This window comes from Papio anubis, chromosome 3 (assembly GCF_008728515.1).
Source record: "Papio anubis isolate 15944 chromosome 3, Panubis1.0, whole genome shotgun sequence".
NCBI classification, from domain to species: domain Eukaryota; kingdom Metazoa; phylum Chordata; class Mammalia; order Primates; family Cercopithecidae; genus Papio; species Papio anubis.
Window position 1 is genome coordinate 91,894,017 of NC_044978.1, and position 7,920 is coordinate 91,901,936.

The following is a 7,920-nucleotide window of genomic DNA, read 5'->3' on the forward strand; positions in this document are numbered from 1 at the left end:
AAAGAAAAAACAAAAAAGATAAAGGGGAACAGGCACACAACTCCCCCTTCCAGATAAGCACAACAAAAAGACACAGAAGCAGTTCCATCCTCTCTTAAACTCTTCTACCCAAAATTCTTAAAAATTCTTAATCTGTAAGAGAGTGTGCCTCTGACCAAACTCGGCCAGAAGCCCCTCTCAGGTGTATTTCTTTAAAATAAACCTGTCCTTGACTGTCTAGTCACCTTTCATGTTTCCTTTCTCTTTCCTTAATTCTTACATTTTTCACACACCTATATTATAATTATCCTAGGTAATGTAATTCAGTAGTAATTCCCTCAGAATATTTTTCCTTGCTTCACAGTCTAAATCAGATTTTTCACCATGTTTCTAAATCAAACACCCTTGGGATTTTATTCCTTTCCTATGGAATTGCCTTCTCAATTTCAATTATGCATTCATTAGCAAGCTATACTAGACTGTGTATTTGTGTCGCCCACAAATTCATAAGTTGAAACCTAACCTCTAATAAGACAGTTTCAGGAAACAGCACCTTTGGCAGAAAATTAGGTTTACATGAGACCACCAGGATGCAGCCTCCCTAAAGGGATTGGTATACAAAAAGAGAGTGCAGAGTCCTCTCTCTCCACCATGTGAGGCTAAAACAAGATGGTATAAGTCTGAATGAGACCCAGACACCCACCAACACCTTGACATTTGACTTCTCAGTCTTGAGAACTGTGTGGAATTAATATCTGTTGTTTAAGCCACCCAATTTATAGTATTTATGTTATAACAGTTCAAACTTAGTAAAACACAAGCATATTTGATGAATGTAAGTAGAAGCAGGGACCTTGTTTATTTAAAATTTCACTTTTTTGTTTGTTTGTTTCTGAGACTCTCACTCTGTCACCCAGGCTGGAGTGCAGTGGCACAATCTCAGCTCATTGCACCTCCGCCTCCTGGCCTCAGGCTCCCAATTAGCTGGGATTATGTCTGTGTGCCACCACACTTGGCTAATGTTTGTGTTTTTGGTAGAGACAAAGTTTTGGCATGTTCGCCAGGCTTGTCTCAACTCCTGACCTCAGGTGATCCAACCACCTCCGCCTACCTTATTGCTAGGATTACAGGGGTAAGCCACTGTGCTCATCCTAAAATTTCACATTTAATACCATGCCTGACATATAGTATGAATTCAGTATATATTCTAATTAATTAATACCTCAGTGAATTCAAGATAGACTTCTTTTTTTATTATTGTATTTTATAGTAAATATAGCTAAAAATCAAAATTTATATGCCAGCATTTTATGTTTAAGTTATAACACTCAAGACTATATCAGATGCAGGATAAGTTATGGCAGATTAACATTTTGACTGATTTAAATTTAAATGTGACATTCACTAAATGTGCAATTATTTTCCTTTAGTAGAACAGCTCAGTTCTTATTAGATTTAGTTTTTTTAAAAAATTAATCCCCTGTATATTTTCTTACAATGCACCTCGAACAATAAAAAAAAAAAAAAAAAAATTACATACATCAATTTGTAACACAACCTTAAGTTGTGATAAACTTATTTACATGTCAACTTAATTCATTTTCCTATTGAATCTAATGTATGTGATATTGCATGCCCTTCTTTCATGTTTGAAACAATAGGTCATGTTTTATGTTTTATATTTAAATACATACATATTTATAAATATTTATATGTATCAACATGAAGCAATTCCAATAATATGGAAAACATAAATACATACCACCTGAAATCTCATCCATAAATAAATCACTGCTAGCATTTCTACAATTTTTCTTGTAGACATCTTTTTATACACACGTAACAATTTACATAAATGGGCTACGATTCATGCAATGCAGTGACTTTAAGCAAAATAATTAAATTTGTTATAAAGCAAAATATGTAATCTTTAAACTTAAATGGCAATCCATAGCTTAGGGCAAACGTAAAAATAAAAAATGAAATGAAATGAATCTCTTGCTTCATTTCTTCCCAGTTTCCATGTTCTCATTCCCAGCACTCAACTATTTTAGTTGTCTTCTATTCTCCCCATTTTCCTGCTGTAGATATATCACATTAACTTATCCAATCCTTATGATGTACATTTATGCAGTTTCTAAATAGTGTTATTCTAAAATGTATTATGAGTAAATACTCTTGTGCACCCATATTTTTGCAGTCTGATTTTGTTTTTAGTATAATTCCTAGTGAAAGTAATTTCTAATGGAAAAGAGTATGCAATTTTTATATGAACTCATATTAACTCTTCCACTTACTCCATATCCTTATGCTATTTCTTAACCCTCTGTGTATCTGTTTTTCTATGTACATAGAGAAAACTACTGCAGTAGAAGTATCTGATTAGATTGTCAGTGTTGATTGCATGAGCTAATATACATTCATTTTCTTACACAGATGTAGCATTTAATAAATCTAGTCTTTATTTTAATGACTTTTTCCTTTGCTTTAAAATAATTTTAAATTTTCAAATATTCACAGGAATTGTTATCTTTTACTAAGATTTTATGGTTAGTACTCACTTGGGTGGCACATATATTAAAATTGGAATGATACACAGAAGATTAGCATGGCCCTTGCACAAGGATGACATACAAATTCATGAGGTGTTCCATTAAAATTTATTCAAAAATAAATATAATAAATAAATGAATAAACCAATTAATTAAATAAAAACAAGATTTTATGGTCCTTTCATAATAACCCTCTCCAGTTAAAGCTTTAAAACATTTTTTTACTATCTTGTTTTACTCATTTTATTGTTCTAAAGTCTACTTTGGAATTAGTATTTGATTTGACATTTCTTTTATTACAAATTATAATGAATAATATAATTTTTTTAAACTGTTGTTCCAAATGATATGGGCAATTACCCCAATACCAGTTATTGAATAATTCATTCCTTACTCCATTGATTAAAAAATATATTTTAATCAAATATTACAGTAAATGTCTCCATACTCTCAATTCTGATCCATTGATTGAAATGTAGGCACAGAGTGTGACTGGCCTATTTGATATCCATCACTGGCTCTTGATATTGTTAACATTATCCCAGCTACGTCTACTGAACAGATATGTGAGGAAGGATCAGGGGATGAAACTTAATAGGCCTATATCAGTCACTATAATCCCACCATTTTGCTAGTGTTAAGACAAGGGGTAAGCATGTAAACCCACTTCTGGTAAATGACATATTGAAAGAATATTGCCTTTCTCCATATTAGAGATGACTGCAGGAAGAATATTTTCTTTCCACTCACCGATTCCTTTCCTCATAGATTGCTGTTGTTTAGGACTTGTCTGTTACCCTGGAAGGCGTCTTGTAATGAGGAGACACAGATCCAGAGCTACTGGAAAAAAAAAAAAAACAATGCAAAACTACCCAATTCCAGACAGTTTAAGTAAATAATAGAGAACATTATCTCTTAAACTGTGGTCCCTCAGATATTTTATTATCTTCTGCCAAGCTGATAACATTCCTTTGTTCGTATGCTGGCATCACACTGTTTTCATTGTTAAGACCTCACTAAGGTTCAATATCAGATACAAAAAGTTTTCCACAAATATGTTACTTTTTACCTTTTTTTGTATCACCCTCACATGAGTATTTTTTAAGCAAGAGGTTAGAGTATTTGTTTAAGGTCGCAAAAATATTTTACAAATTGTATTAGGAACTTTAATTACAGTGGATGTGTTTACAAATTTGTAGACAATATATTTAGAAAGTGTATGTGTCTTGGCTAGGAATAAAATATGATTTGCAATTAATTAACATAGACTCTCATGTGAATTAGTAAAGATTTAAAACTTTCCTCATATAAGGTAAATTTACATCAAAATATTTCTCTTTATTTTCTTATAATAATTTCTAACTGGTCCCTTGACTTGTTCCTCATACAGCTATTGCTCTATTTTCTTATAGTTCGTGAGCATACAATGATATCAACCATACATAACAATAATTTTTATAATTTCTTTACTATAGTATTTTATATTACTGTGTTAGTGTATACTGCCATATTAACGTAGCTAATAGGTTTGATGGACTCATGATCGTATTCCTTACTTTAATGGGGACGTTTGATTATATCACTATTAGGCAAAATATTAGGTTTTACATCAAGATATATGTTTTTAATTATTTTAATTATATTGAGATATTCTTTTTTTTAAGTTTTTAAAAGATTTTATATTTTTATTCAGATCACCCTATGGCTTATTGTATATTAATCTATAAAAATATTGACTTATATTAAGGTTTTTTAAAACATTAATTCATCCTTGCATTTTTGAAATTGTTAAACTGTTTTATTATCTTGTTTATCGTATTTACCACTTATTATATGCTATTTATTCTATATAATCTACTACATTAAATATTGTAGAATTTAATTTATCTTATTATAGTAGCTATAAATATTATTATTTACTGCTTATTCTTTCAATTAATTCTGTAAATACGGTATCACTGTATGATTCTGTTTTCTGATTCTTCATATAATTTAGTGATACTGTATGCTTCTTGAAGCCACTTAAGATGAAATTTCTACAAATGTAAAATAATGAGATTATGTAAGTACCAAGTCAGTGTCTTCTTTTTTTTTTTTAAGTAGGGTTTATTTATAGAACAGTTTTAGGGTTATAAAATTATTAAGCAAAATTTGCAGACAATTCCAAAATATCCCCTCTTCACCTTTCCCCCAATCACAATTTCTCCTGTTATTAACTTTACGCCTTGCTGCAGTACATCTGTTACAATTGATGACACATTATTTATAATTTATTGCTAACAAGCCCATAGTTTACATTAGAGTTACCTCTGTGTGTTCTATAGTTTATGGGTTTTGATAAACATGTGAATAATATTATGTATCCACCACTGTAGTATCATAAAAATGGCTCCACTTTGTAAAAATCTCCTCTGCTATACACCTAATTGTCCCTTCTCCACAGACTGAAACCCCTGGCAACCAGTGACCGTTCCCTGTCTCTATAGTTTTGATTTTCTTACTCAAAAAAAAAAAAAAAAGAAAAGAAAAGAAAAAAAAATCCTGGCTTTATAAGATTAAGTATTGTAATTTTAAAGCAAATATCTGAGTGAGTTAAATTCATCTGAACAGAAATACACTAAGAATGGAAATGTGTAGGTAGTTATGAGCACTTGAGAATGCTGGCTGAAATAATGTGGCTAATGTAGTTGGGCTAATGTTCTGCTGTGTTGCAAATCCACCATCACCATTGGAGCCTATGCTGGATATGAAGGAGAAATAAAGTTTATCTCAATCATTCCAATCTCAAGAATTCAATCTTTCTTTTTCTCTGAAAACTTTCCAGCCTCTAGCAAAATGTATATATCAATGCTTTATGCCAAAATTGTAGGAATGTTTACAATTAGTTGAGATACTTTGCAGGCATTTGCCTCCACTAACTATCTTTGTTGAGATACAGAGCAAGTACTCACGGACAAAAATGGGGTAGGCACTGTGCTAGGCTGTAAAGAGGAAACGGGTAGAAAGTGGAATTGAGTTTTAATAAATAAAATTGTTTGATCTCAAGTCCTTCTCAAAATTTTTTCTTACAAGCCATACTAAATGTCTTATATTTCCCTCAGAAAATTGACTAAATATCTATATTTTAATCTGCCTAGGATTTTTCTTGTGAGAATTTAATAGGCTAGGGGTCATGACCCAAACTCTCCAACTAAAAAAAAAAATACAGAATATTTGTTATCTGTTATCTGTACCACTAAACTAATAAATTCACCATACAATATTTTAGTTTACATTCTAATAAAAAATAAATCAGATTTTTAAATAACTACTCTCATTGATAACCTATATAAATTAATGCTTATAAAATTTGGGTCTTAAACATAAACTTCAGAAACTTTTGGAGCTTAATCAGCTAATTTCTCGTACTTCTTTGGCAAAATAAGTTGCACAAGAGATGGCTAGAGTTCTAAACATTTATTAAATTGCAGAGAAAAATGTGTAGATGATGACTCACTAGCTTTCATAAAAAAGATTGCAAAAACCTCATAATATTGCCAAAAAATGTGATGTGAAACATTACTGTTTTTCTATAGTCATCTAGTCATCACAAATGCTATAAAATAAATACTTTAATTAATCTCTATCTTCTCCATTTTTATAACTTAAAATGCTTTCTTGAGAATGAATTGCCTCACATATTGAAAAGGTTTGGAAATATTGCTAGATTAATTATATTTTAACAATCAATATTGAGTAGTGGGCAGGGCATTCTAGGATCAGCCAAAAACAGTATAGCTGCAATTTTTGCCTTTAGAAAATCTGATAAATATTTTAAAGGATATTCTCTAGCATTGTTTTGACTTTTACAACCACAAATACGTTTTCTCCAGAAAAAAAGTAGGTTTGCTTAATATGATTGAAAGTAAATTTCCGTTATTTTCCTATTTGAAAATTAACAGTACCTGGAATTTGTTCAAGTTAAACTGTCATTTCCGAAGGGATAAAACAAGAGCATTAAAAATGATCAATATTTTCACCAGAAAAAGCTAATGAGAAGAAACAGTGGATTTAAAATACTTCCCACATAATTTATTTAAGTATGTATGATTGATTTTATTTTCATTTCACTCATGTGTGGATATATTTCTCTCCAAGTATGTCATAAACTTTTTAAGATATTAAAGTACATATATTTTATTTTTTTAATTGCATCTAGCCCAGTATTAAATATGGAATATATATTTAATTAATACTTAGCAATTGTTTATAGAATTTTTTCTTTTGAATGCAATAAAACTAACCTGTCATAATAGTTCAATGATGGTTTTATTTGTAATATCATCTATTTCTACACAATTCTTTGAAATTTTTTATTATTAGTATTCTATGTTCATGAAAATATGAAAAATAAAATACAAGAAATATTTAAAATTAACAGTTTTTACCCTTAAGGTGTGGATTATAATTTAGCCTATGAATCTAAGATATCATTATTAAAATGGAGATCAATGTTGTTTTACATCCTGATCAATAGCAGTGTAGTCATCATATAGTGCCAATAATATTAGCAACACTTGCACAATAATTACCATATATAGACACAGGCCTAAGCATGTTACCTGGATTATCTCAAGTATTCCTCCTAATAAGTCTTACAGATAAATTTATTTTCTCTGGTTTACATATGAGAGAATTGATTTTTAGTAAGTTGCCAAGTTTTATTTAAGAACAAAACTCATACTCTTTAATTAATTGAAATAAGTATTCTAACTGGGTCCTCCCATTCTCTATCAGGACTTCTTTTTTTTTTTTTTTTTTTTTTTTTGAGGCGGAGTCTCGCTCTGTCGCCCAGGCTGGAGTGCAGTGGCCAGATCTCAGCTCACTGCAAGCTCCGCCTCCCTGGTTTACGCCATTCTCCTGCCTCAGCCTCCAGAGTAGCTGGGACTACAGGCACCAGCCACCTCGCCCGGCTAGATTTTTGTATTTTTTAGTAGAGACGGGGTTTCACCGTGTTAGCCAGGATGGTCTTGATCTCCTGACCTCGTGATCCGCCCGTCTCGGCCTCCCAAAGTGCTGGGATTACAGGCTTGAGCCACCGCGCCCGGCCTTCTATCAGGACTTCTTGATTTTATAGTTCACTATTTCTTTTATATTACATCAACAGTCTACTGAGTCTACACCTTTACTACCCATGCTACTCCCTCAACTCATCACACCTCTTTCTGTTCATCTTATAGTATTATAATGACTCTGTTGCATCTAATTTTAGCCCCTTGGCACCTCTCAGTATGACTGCGAAACTGCAAATGTCAGTAAATCGGCCCCTTTCCCTACTTTAAGCCTATCCTGGGAAAGCTGAATGTGACAAGAGAAAAACACCACCATACTTTCAGGGCTTACTTTAAAT

At 31.6% G+C, this 7,920-nt stretch overlaps 1 non-coding gene across 1 annotated transcript; it reads left to right on the forward strand.

Moving 5' to 3' along the window:
- The first annotated feature begins 2,532 nt into the window (after positions 1–2,532).
- LOC116274255 lies at positions 2,533–2,639 on the forward strand. The gene has a single exon (XR_004182891.1). It is a non-coding gene; the product is annotated as a U6 spliceosomal RNA (small nuclear RNA).
- The last annotated feature ends 5,281 nt before the right edge of the window (positions 2,640–7,920 follow it).